This window comes from Phyllostomus discolor, chromosome X (assembly GCF_004126475.2).
Source record: "Phyllostomus discolor isolate MPI-MPIP mPhyDis1 chromosome X, mPhyDis1.pri.v3, whole genome shotgun sequence".
NCBI lineage: Eukaryota > Metazoa > Chordata > Mammalia > Chiroptera > Phyllostomidae > Phyllostomus > Phyllostomus discolor.
Window position 1 is genome coordinate 87,310,579 of NC_050198.1, and position 13,044 is coordinate 87,323,622.

Here is a 13,044-nt window from a genome sequence, read left to right on the forward strand (position 1 = left end):
GATTGCAAGAAATTACTATGAAGAACTATATGCTAAGAAATGCAAAAACTAGGTGAAGTGGACAAAGTTTTAGAAATGTAAAGTGTGCCAAAACTGAATGAAGAAGAAGCAAAAGCCTGAACAGACCAATAACAGCTAACAAAATTGAAGCAGTAATCAAAAAACTCCCAACACACAAAAGCCATTGACCAGAGGGTTTTGCAGGAGAATTCTTCAAAGCATTTAAGGAACAGCTAAACCCTGTCCTTCCAAAAAATCTATTCCAAAAAATTCGAGAAGGTGGAAGACTCCCAAACTCCTTCTATGAAGCCAGCATCATCCTAATCTCAAACCCAGATAAAGACACAACAAATAATGAAAACTTCAGGCCAATATCGCTGATGAACATAGACACTAAAATCCTCAACATAATATTGGCAAACCACATCCCCCAATACATTAAAAGATACACCATGACAAAGTGGGATTCATCCCAGAGATGCAAGGATGGCATAATATTTGCAAATCAGTAAACATAATACAACACATAAACAAAAGGAAAGACAAAAATCACATGATCATATCAATAGATGTGGAAAAAGCATTTGGTAAGGTACAGCACCCATTTATGATTAAAACACTGAGCAAAGTTGGAATAGAGGGAGCATTCCTCAACCTAACAAACCCATATATGATAGAACTACAGCCAACATCATACTAAGTGGGCAAAATCTAAAAGCTTTCCCTCTAAGATCTGGAACAAAGACAAGTTTTCCACTTTAAGCAGTTCTATTCAACATAGTAGTAGAAGTCCTAGCCATAGCAATCAGACAAGAAAAGGAAATAAAAGGCATCCAAATTGGAAAAGAGGAAACAGAACTGTTTGCAGATGCCATGATCGTGTACATAGAAAATCTTAGACTCTACCAAAAAACTGCTCAATCTAATAAATGAATTTGGCAAAACAGCAGTATACACAGTCAATATTCAGAAATCAAAGGCATTTTTGTATACCAACAATGAAATACCAGAAACAGAAATCAGGAAAAAAAATCCCATATGGCATAGTAACAAGAAAAATAAAATACCTAGGAATAAACCTAGCCAAGGAGGTAAAAGATCTGTACTCAGATGTTGGGACCTGCTTTTCCTGGTTTCAGAAGCTGTAACCCCCCATGGTTAAGGTTGAGTGAGAGACCTTAGGACCCTAAGCTACTAAGGAGACAAAACTTATCTCTCTGGCAGGGGTGCTGCCTCTGCCCCCTTTACTTCACCCTGCCTGGCCTCCAGTGGATGACCGGTTAGCCAATGACAGGTAAGATTCCACAAAGGAGAGGACTTAAGACAGGCACGGTCACAAGGGGGCCCTCAGGGAAGGACTTGGGGGGGGCTATAGAAAAAGGTGGTGATGAACACTCACCCCTCAGGTTTGACATAGCCTAAGTCCTCATTCTGCCTACAAGAAGTCTCCTAATCTCTTGCTTGTCTTACTTCCCCTGCCCAACTTAAACCTGAAACAATGCTGGAGGTGGGTATGGCCCTCTGTTGGAAAGGGCAGATTCCCCTGGGTGATCAGACTTAAGAAAGAATGCATAAAATCCTGTGAAACCTGCTTTGCTAATACCTTCAATTTAAATGATAAGGGACCAAGCATGAAATGAGTTTGTTTCCCCCAAGTTTTATGGCCCTTTAGCTATCTGACCCTGACTCTAAATAAGCCCTCATAGGTCTTTGAATGTTATCTATTGTTTGATGATTACTGCCTGAGAATGATTGATGAACTTTACATATATGCCCTGTATTCCTATGCAAATAAACCCAATAAAAGCCCATTGAGGAACAGGCTCCTGGCCCTTCTCCTCTGAGGTATTGGCCACCTTTCCTCCCCAAGCAGATCATGTCTTCGTAGACTTATTCTTATCCATGTTGGCCGGGGGGGGCCTTCAGGCAGAGTCACCCCACACTCAGAAAACTACACGACACTGAAGAAAGAAACTGGATGGAAGATGGCGGCTTTACTCTAGGCAGCGTGTTTCTCGGCTTCTGTGAAGAGGAGGGAAACTCGCGGATTGGTGGAAAAACAGAGCAAGGGGACTAGGTTACCAAAACACTTTTGAAAGCAGGACATCAAAAATTATTGCGATCACTGAAAAACCAGACTATAAGGAGACTGCTTCAGGACAAAAGGGACCCAGGGATCAGCGCGAGGTCTAGGGGTGTGCAGTCCCCAGGCCCGGTGCTCCCGGGTCTCTCTCAGGGCTCCTGGGAGAGGGGAGTCGCTGCTCCCTCCCTCGAATATGGGGGGGTGAGCAACTCCAGTGGAGAACCTGTTGCTTGAAGGAACAGATTGGCCAGTTGGACTGGGAAAAAATCACCAAGGGACTATGAACACCAGCCCAGAGACCTGGGAGAAGTGAGGGCCTCCAGCCAACACGACCAGGGGTGGCTGAGAAAGGCACCAACACCCCTAGCCCAGTCAGGGTGTGGATCGGTGGAAAACACAGATCAGGAAGGGCTCCATTCACGCCCCATCGGGAAGCCTGACTTGTGCGCTGTGATTCCAAAAGGGATGAGGTGCTCAGTGCATTCCTACAGTAGTAAATCAAAAATTTCCAGCCAGCCTGACCAGGGGCAGCCAGGAAATGTGCCAACATCCCTAGCCCGGTCAGAGTGTGGATTGGTGGAAAACACAGAGCCGGGAAGGGCTCCGCTCATGCCCCATCAGGAAGCCTGACTCACGCACGCTGTGAACCCAGAAGGGTCGTGGTGTGGCGCTTAGGGCAATCCTAGAGCCCGAATCTCAAAAGTCTGGTAGAGGGGCGTGCACTTTTACGATTCCCAGGGAGGGTGCAGTGAATCCCAAAACATCGCGGGTGCCTTCTGAGATCATAGAGCTGGAACCTTGCAGGACCCCGGAGTCCAGAAGAACATGGCAGTAAGCTCTGGAGAGTGGGTGTGCTTGGGAGCACCCAGGGTACCGGACAGCCTTGCTGAGATCTGGCTGGGAAGAGAGAGAAGCATTTCAAAGGTCCCTCAGGAAGCTGAAGCCAGCAAGAGCAAAAAAACTGGTCTGGCCAGTTAGAAACCAACAAGATATATATATATATATTTAATTCTGTTTGGTTTGGTTTGGTTTGGTTTGGTTTTTGTGGCTGCTCTTGGTTGATTGATTTTATCTTGTGTTTTATGTGACATTTTATTTTTCAATTCTTACTATTTTTTAAAAGTATTTTTTTAAAGATTTTATTTTTATTTATTTTTAGGGAGGGAAGGGAGGGAGATAGAGAGATAGAGATAGAGAGAGAGAGAGAGAAACATCAATGTGCGGTTGCTGGGGGTTATGGCCTGCAACCCAGGAATGTACCCTGGCTGGGAATCGAACCTGGGACACTTTGGTTCCCAGCCCGCGCTCAATCCACTGAGCTACGCCAGCCAGGGCCAATTCTTACTATTTTTATACCTTGAAATCCCTTATGTTTCTCTTCCATTCATCCCAATATTATTCTTTCCACTCCAAATTTATCTCTCCTTCACTCCATCTTCTGCTTTCTTTTCTTTCCTTTTTTTTTAATCTTGCAAGTTACTGTAAATTTGTATTATCTTTTTCTCACTTTTCTGACATTTTTTATTTTAATAATATATTGGTATTCTTTTTCTTTCTATATAATCTTCTTTGCTTGGCTGGTTATACTGTCATTTGATAGGTTCCCCCTGGTATCTCAGTCACAATGTATTGATAATTTACTATCCTTCATCTGTGTCCCATTAATACACCTCTCAAGGTTCTATACTCTTTATTCTTGTTATCTAGAGCTCATCGATTCTGCCACAAGACTGTCACTTTACTATTACTGTTAATAAGATCTAGTCCATACAATTGTAAATACTACTCAATACCCCTACCTGAACTCAGCCCACTTTGCAACTTTCTGAACTATACTGTTGTGGGGTTGTCTCTATTCTTTTTACACACTCTTCCTCTATACTAATCTTTAATCCAACCCTACCTTAGAATCTGACCTCCCACAGCCTCATAGCTTTCAAGATACAACTAACAATCCTCTCGTCCCCAATAAGAGTCTTACCCTCTTTCCATCCTTTCTGAAACGTGGATAGTGGGGTAGAGGATCACGGTTAACACTATAAGGAGCCAAAGGATAACCCATCTCCTCTCTACTGGCTGCTAATGTAAATATCATAGTACACTGTCTTGCTGTCTTAAACCATTTCACCTTACTCCTCCAACTGATCACAAAAAAAGAGTAGGGGGAAGCTGTGAACACCAGGATAAACGAAGGAGATTGCACCACTGAATCTCACAGATATTCTACCACAGAAGTTCACACCATAATTACAGGGAATCAGAACAGATCAGTTTAAGAAACAAGAAGAGAAAAGAAGAAACACACGAACAATGAGAAAACAAAGAAACAACCCCCAATTGAAGGGAAATGAGGAAGCCTCAGGAAAAATGCTAAATGAAATAGAGGCAACTCAACTATCAGATAGTGAGTTCAAAACAATGATTATCAGGAAGTTCAATGAACTCAGAATGAGCTATCAGAAATTAGAGGGAAACTACATCAATCTCACTGAAAACTATATAAACATGAAAAAGAAAATAGAAACTCTCAACAAAGGCCAAGAGAAAATAAAGAATACAATTTCTGAACTGAAGAACACAGTAGAAAGAATGAAAAGAAGGATCAATGAAGCAGAAGATCGGATTAGTGAGCTGGAGGACAAAGTAGAAAACAGCATCCAGAAAGAGCAAGAAAAGGAAAAGAGGCTCAGAAAGAATGAAGAGGGGTTAAGAGAAATGCAAGACAATATGAAACGTAATAATACTCGTGTAATAGGGATACCAGAAGGAAAAGAAGAAGGGCAAGGGATCGAAAACCTAGTTGAACAAGTAATGAAGGAGAACTTCCCTAAGTTGATGAGAGAAAAAGTCACACAAATCCAGAAAACACAGAGAGTCCCAATCAAGAGGAACCCAAAGAGGCCCACCTCAAGACACATCATAATTAAAATTACAAAATTTCAAGACAAAGAGAGAATCTTAAAGGCAGCAAGGGAGAAACAGGAAGTAACATACAAGGGAGCCCCAATAAGGCTAACAGCTGACTTCTCAATGGAAACACTTCAAGCCAGAAGAGAATGGCAAGGAATACTCCAGGTAATGAGAACCGGAGGTCTGCAACCAAGGCTCTCAATCAAGATAGAAGGCCAAATAAGAACCTTCCCAGACAAGAGAAGTCTAAAAGAATACCTCTCGACCAAACCAGCTCTGCAAGAGATTCTAGAGGGACTGCTTTAAGGAAGGGAAGGAGAAGAGAGAGAGAGAGAGAGGAACACACGTGCATAAAAGACAATGAATGAGTACCTCTCAATAATAACCTTAAATATAAATGGATTAAATGCTCCAATCAAAAGACATAGAATAGCTGAATGGATAAAAAAATGACGTATATATCTGTTGTCTACAAGAGACCCACCTCAGGATAACAGACTTACACAGGCTGAAAGGGAAGGGCTGGAAACAAATCTTCCAAGCAAATGGACAGGAAAAAAAAGCTGGGGTATCAATACTCATATCAGACAAAGTAGACTTCCAAAAAAGGTCCATAAAGAGAGACCCAGAAGGTCACTTCATTATACTCAAGGGAAGAATCCACCAAGAAGACATAAATATTGTAAATATATATGCACCCAACATAGGAGCACCCAAATACATAAAGAAAATCTTAGAGGACTTCAAGAAAGATATGGACAGCAACACAATGATAGTAGAAGATTTTAACACCCCACTATAAAAAATGGACAGCTCTTCCAAACAAAATATCAACAAAGATATTGTAGCATTGAACAATGCCCTTGATGAAATGGACTTTACTGATATATACAGAGCCCTCCATCCAAAAGAAGCTAAATATACATTCTTTAAAAATGTACACAGAACATTTTGAAAGATAGACCACATGATAAGACAAAAACCAAGCCTCAAGAATTTCAAGAAAATTGAAATCATACCAAGCATTTTCTCAGACCACAAGGGACTGAAGCTAGAAAGCAACCCCAAGGAAAAAAACCCAAAACACTTAAAATCATGGAGATTAAATAGCATGCTATTAAACAATGAATGGGTCAAGAATGATATTAGGGAAGAAATAAAAAGGTTTCTGGAAATAAATGAAAACGAACTCACAACAACCCAAAACTTATGGGACACAGCCAAGGCAGTCCTGAGAGGGAAGTTCATAGCAATACAGGCCCACCTAAAAAAGTTAGAAACATTTCAAACAAACAACCTAACCCTATGTCTAAAAGAACTCGAGGAACAACAACAAAGACATCCCAGAGCAAATAGAAGGAAGGAAATAACCAAGAGCAGAGCAGAATTAAATGACATAGAGACTAAAAGCACAATTCTAAGGATCAATGAATCCAAGAGCTGCTTCTTTGAAAAGATAAACAAAATCGACAAGCCTTTAAGCAGACAAATCAAGAAAAAAAGAGAGAAGACCCAAATAAACACAATCAGAAATGAAAGAGGAGAGATTACAACAGATACCACAGAAATACAAAGGATTGTAAGAAATTACTACAAAGAGCAGCATGCCAAGAAATTTGAAAACCTAGGTGAAATGGACAACTTTTTAGAAAAATATAATCTTCAAAAACTCAATGAAAAAGAAGCAGAATGCCTGAACAGACCAATAACAACAAAAGCAATTGAACCAGTAATCAAAAAACTCCCAACACACAAAAGCCCTGAACCAGATGGTTTCACAGGAGAATTCTACAAAGCATTTAAGGAACAACTAACACCTATCCTTCAAAGACTATTCCAACAAATCCAAAAAGATGGGAGTCTCCCAAACTCTTTTTATGAGGCCAACATTACCCTACTTCCAAAACCAGATAAACACACAACAAGGAAAGAAACCTTCAGGCCAATATCACTGATGAACATTGACGCTAAAATCCTCAACAAAATACTGGCAAAATGCACCCAACAATACATTAAAAAGATCATACATCATGACCAAGTGGGATTCATTCCAGGGATGCAAGGATGGTTCAATATTCACAAGTCAGTAAATGTAATACATCACATAAACAAAAGCAAAGACAAAAATGACATTATCATATCAATAGATGCAGAAAAAGCATTTGATAAGGTACAGCACACATTCATGATAAAAACACTCGGCAAAGTGGGAATAGAGGGAGCATTCCTCAACATAATAAAGGCCATGTATGAGAGGCCTACAGCCAACATCATACTCAATGGGCAAAAATTAAAATCTTTTCCACTAAGATCAGGAACAAGACAAGGCTGTCCACTTTCACCACTTCTATTCAATATAGTACTGGAAGTTTTAGCCACAGCAATCAGACAAGAAAAAGAAATAAAAGGAATCCAAATCAGAAAGGAGGAAACAAAACTGTCACTGTTTGCAGATGACATGATAGTATACATAGAAAATCCTATAGACTCTACCAAAAAACTGCTTGACCTAATAAATGAATTTGGCAAAACAGCAGGATACAAAGTCAATATCCAGAAATCAAAGGCATTTCTGTACACAAAACAATAAAACAGCAGAAGCAGAGATCAAGGAAAGAGTCCTATTTGAAATAGCAAAAAGAAAAATAAAATATCTAGGAATAAACCTAACCAAAGAGGTAAAAGACCTGTATTCAGAAAACTACACAACACTGAGGAAAGAAATCAAAAAAGACACAAACAAATGGAAACATATACTGTGTTCATGGATTGGAAGAATAAATATCATCAAAATGTCCATACTACCCAAAGCAATTTACACATTCAATGCAATTCCTATTAGAGTACCAATGGCATATTTCACAGACATGGAACAAACACTTCAAAAACTTATATGGAATTATAAACGACCCCGAAGAGCTGCTGCAATTTTGAGAAAGAAGAGTAACGTAGGAAGGATCACAATACCTGACACTAAACTATACTACAAGGCCACTGTAATCAAAACAGCCTGGTGCTGGCATAAAAACAGGCACATAGACCAATGGAACAGAACAGAGAGCCCAGAAATAAACCCAAGTCTCTATGGTCAATTAATATTTGACAAAGGAGGCAGCAACATAAAATGGAGTAAAAATAGCCTCTTCAACAAATGGTGTTGGGAGAACTGGACACCACGTGCAAAAAAATGAAACTTGAGCACCAACTTACACCATATACAAAAATAAATTCAAGGTGGATAAAAGACTTAAATATAAAACATGACACCATTAAAGTCCTAGAGGAGAACATAGGTAGGAAAATATCAGATATTTCACGCAGAAACTTTTTTACTGACTTGTCCCCTAGAGCAAGGGACATAAAGGAAAGAATAAATAAATGGGACCTCATCAAAATTAAAAGCTTTTGCACAGCTAAAGAAAACAGTATCAAAATTAAAAGAGAACCAACTGTATGGGAAAACATATTTGCCAATTATACGTCAGACAAGGGTTTAATCTCCAAAATATATAAAGAACTTATACGACTCCACTCTAAGAAGACAAGCAACCCAATTAAAAAATGGGCAAAGGACTTGAACAGACACTTCTCCAAGGAGGACATCCAAAGGATCCAAAGACACATGAAACGATGTTCAATATCGCTAGCTATCAGAGAGATGCAAATTAAAACCACAATGAGATACCACTTCACAGCAGACAGAATGGCCATCATAAACAAAGGAATAAACAACAAGTGTTGGAGAGGTTGTGGAGAAAAGGGATCCCTAGTGCACTTTTGGTGGGACTGCAGACTGGCACAACCACTATGGAAAACAGGATGGAACTTCCTCAGAAAACTAAAAATGGATCTGCCTTTGACCCTGCGATTCCCCTGCTGGGACTCTATCCTAAGAATACTAAAACACCAATTCAAAAGAACCTATGCATCCCAATGTTCATAGCAGCACAATTTACAATAGCTAGATGCTAGAAGCAACCTAGATGCCCATCAGTAAATGAATGGATCAAAAAACTATGGTACATTTACACAATGAAATTCTATGCAGCAGAAAGAAAGAAGGAGCTCCTACCCTTTGCAACAGCTTGGATGGAGCTGGAAAAGATTATGCTAAGCAAAACAAGCCAGCAGTGAAAGACAAATACCATATGATCTCACCTTTAACAGGAACCTAAACAACAAAACAAAGAAACAAGCAAAATATAACCAAAGACACTGAAATAGAGGAGAGGCTGACAGTGCCCACAGAAGAGAGTAGAGGGAATTACAGGGGACAGTGGAAAGGGTTCACGGGAACAAACTTAAAGGACACATGGTCATAAATTAAGGAGAGGGTGGTAATGGGAGGGAAGTGGGGAGGGTTGGGAGGGGGGGCTGGATTGGGAATAAAAAGGAGAAAACTGTATTTGAACAGTGATTAAAATAAAATTAAAAAAATTAAAAAAAGAAAGAAACTAAGGAAGACACAAACAAATGGAAACATATCCCATGTTCATGGAATGGAAGAATTAACATCATCAAAATGTCCATACTACCCAAAGCAATTTATACATTCAATGCAATCCCTATTAAAATATCAATGGCATATTTCACAGATACAGAACAAACATTTCAAAAATTTATATGGAACTATAAGTCACCCTGAATAGCTGCAGCAATTTTAAGAAAAAAGAACTAAGTATGAAGGATCACAATACCTAATATCAAATTCTATTACAAGGCTACTGTAATCAAAATAGCCTGGTACTGGCATAAGAATAGACACATGGACCAATGGAGTGGAATAGGGAGCGTAGAAATAAACTGAAGTCTCTATGTTCAGTTAATATTTGACAAAGGGAGCAGCAGCATACAATGGAGCAAAAATAGCCTCGTCAACAAATGGTGTTGGGAGAGCTGAACAGCTACATGCAAAAAAATGAAACTCGAGCACCAACTTACACCATACACAAAAATATATTTAAGGTGGATAAAAGATTTAAATATAAGTCATGATACCATTAAAGTCCTAGAGGAGAACATAGGAGTGTTGTATTCTTTAAATGCATTCCTAGATTAAAATTTGGTCTTAGTCCTCTCTCAAAATATCCACTTAGTCATCAGGATGTTACTGACAAAGGAAACAAAATATAGTACTCTTTTCCTCATTATTTAAAGGAGAAAGCCAGTATCCACTTGTACCCACTGATGACAGAATGAGGTACTGATGCAACAGTTGGGTAACCAATCTGCAGTCATACTCTGGCAACATTGCAGACACCCTCCAGGAAGTGTGAATGCAGAGTTTCCTTTGTGATTTCAAGTACTTCAGGGTTGTAGATTCTGCCATTGTCAAACATCTACTAGATGATCTCAGCCCAAAGGAAAGTAGAGAGATGTTCAGCAGTGTGGCTTCACTGGCCCCTACTTTGTCATCAGTCTTAATCAGCTGCACAACACTTAGGATTTCAATGGTGTCCCTGGAGATTTTAGTGGTAATATCTAAAGACTGGAAGAAGGAGGTCTTCTTGGGTTCCAGATGAACGTTCTGGGCTGGCACAGTGACTACACATGGGGAAATGGTACTAATAGGATTAGTAGCTGGCACCTTATTGACCAGCAGCATATCCCTGATCTCCCTGAGGCCTTGGTGAACACAAAGCTCACATTCCCTGGGATATCATACAACAGTTTCTCCAGAGCTGGGTGTTTTCCAGATGCCCTCGGATAGCCTTGCACATCATGATGTTCTTCCCATCAGCACCACAGCCTCTTGCAGAGGAACATGCAATCTGCTACATCTGCTTGGAGCCCACATTGTCTGCTCCCACAATGAAGCATTGTGGATAATCACCCAGAATTTGGATGATCTTAAGGAAGTAGTTGGACTTCCAAGCCACCCTGTCTTCCCTGGGCATCATGGTTGTATATCAGTGATTGTCACACAGGGTTTAAAGATGATATTATTCTCACTAGGGCACCTGAAGAGAGCAAAAGCAGGACTAATTCTTGATGATTTTAGATTTGGAAATGGATGGTTATACATGAAACTAAGGGCACAAGCAACAAAAGAAAAAATAGATATATTGTACTTTATCAAAATTAAAAACTTTGTACATAAAAGGATATTATCAAAAAAGTGAAAAGACAATCTAAAAGGTGAGAAAATATTTGAAAATCACGTATCTGATAAGGATTTAACTTTCAGGACATATAAATGTCTCCTACAACACAATGACAAAAGAAAAAAAATTAAGTGAGGTAAGGACTTCAATAGACATTTCTTAAAAGAAAATATATAAATAATAATAATCACACAAAAAAGATGCTTCAACATCATTAGTCATTATTGAAATATAAATAAAAACCACAATAATATATTAACTCAAACAAAATTGAATGGTGATTTTTTTTCTAAAAGATAAAAGGAAGATCACAAGCATTAGCAACACTAAAGAAATTGGAACTCTTGTTCATTCCTAGTGTGAATATAATGCGGCTACCATGTCAGAAAACAGTTTTGGACTTATTTAAAATATTAAGCATAGAGTTAGAATACAACTCAGCAAATCAACTCCTAGGTATGCACCCAAAAATAATTGAAAACAAGTATTCCAACATATCCTTATACAGAAATGTTCATAGCAGCACTATTCACAATTGCCAACAGTTGGAAACAACCTAACTGTCCATCACTGGATGAGTGAATAAACAAAGTGTAACATATCTATACAATGAAATATTATTCAGGCACACAAAGAATTAGAGTACAAATATATTTATGATTATTAATTTTATATGTCAAATTGACTGGGTAAAGAAGTGCCCAGATATTTGGATAAACACTATATTATATACATGTTATTTCAATAAGAAGAAGTTTTTAAAGATTTTATTTATTTATTTTTAGAGAGGGAAGTGGGGAGAGAGAGAGAGAGAGAGGGAGGGAGGGAGAGGAAGAGAAACATCAATGTGTGGTTGCTGGGGGCCATGGCCTGAAACCCAGGCATGTGCCCTGACTGGGAATCGAGCCTGCGATGCCTGGTTTGCAGCCCGCACTCAATCCACTGAGCTATGCCAGCCAGGGCAATAAAAGGAATTTTTAAAAAGACAAATTTCACCTCACTCCAACCAATATTATTAAGAACCTGTTCCTTACCAGCCCTGTGATGGGCATCTGAGAGCTCACGATCGGTATTAGAAACGGGCCCTGCTTTCCAATGGTTCCCAGAGGAACACATGCATATACACATACAGACCTTTAAGATATCATGATGTAAACTAATGATGCGATCCAAATAGGTTGATGGCACAGGAAATTTATAACTTGCATGGAGGAGGTGACATTGGAGCTACCACCTCATTTGAAAAGCAACCTGATGATATGGTCAAAAGAACATGGGAATTAAAGTCAGACTACTTAGATTAAATTCTTCCTCTTCCTGTTTTAGCTGCATAACTCTGGACAGGTCCCTTCACTTGTTGGAGTCTTTGTGTCCTCATCTGTAAAATAGAGGCACTAATAATCCCTACTCCCCAGGGTTGTTTTGAGGATCAGATGAAAAACACCTGTAAGTTCTTGGCTCAGAGAGACACATATGTTTCTCCCATGCTGATCTATCTTACCTTCTCTGTTCAGTCCACTGCTCTCCAGACTATAGAAATAGAGATGTTGCAGGAGGTGAAGGAGCTGGGGTAGGGGTCAGAAGAGGCCAAATGATGTTGGTTAAGAAGCCTTCCACTTTGGACTCTCAGAGGAATCTTGGGAATCTCCATTCACTTCCATTCCCACTTAGATTTGTGCACACACCCTAGAATACTTTATCATAGGAGTATAGGGCCCACTATGCAGATGGTTTCAGGGGGTAATACAGCTTGGAGAAACCTTTTAGCCCTATAGGTACCCTCTCTGTGCTGTTTTCTTACTTTGTATTGTTGCGGAAAATAACTCTCGTGGAGAGAGACGGCGAGTCGCAAACTTATTACGTGCGGGCTCAGAGGGGTTAACTACCCAAATTCTCTGAGCAAAGAGTTTAAGTGGAAGTATCCTTTAAATACTTGTTACAAGGCAA

The 13,044-nt window shown here is 39.5% G+C and overlaps 1 pseudogene; it reads right to left on the reverse strand.

Annotated features, from left to right (window-relative positions):
* Positions 1–10,214: 10,214 nt before the first annotated feature.
* Positions 10,215–10,909, reverse strand: LOC114504966 (annotated as a pseudogene).
* Positions 10,910–13,044: the final 2,135 nt, after the last annotated feature.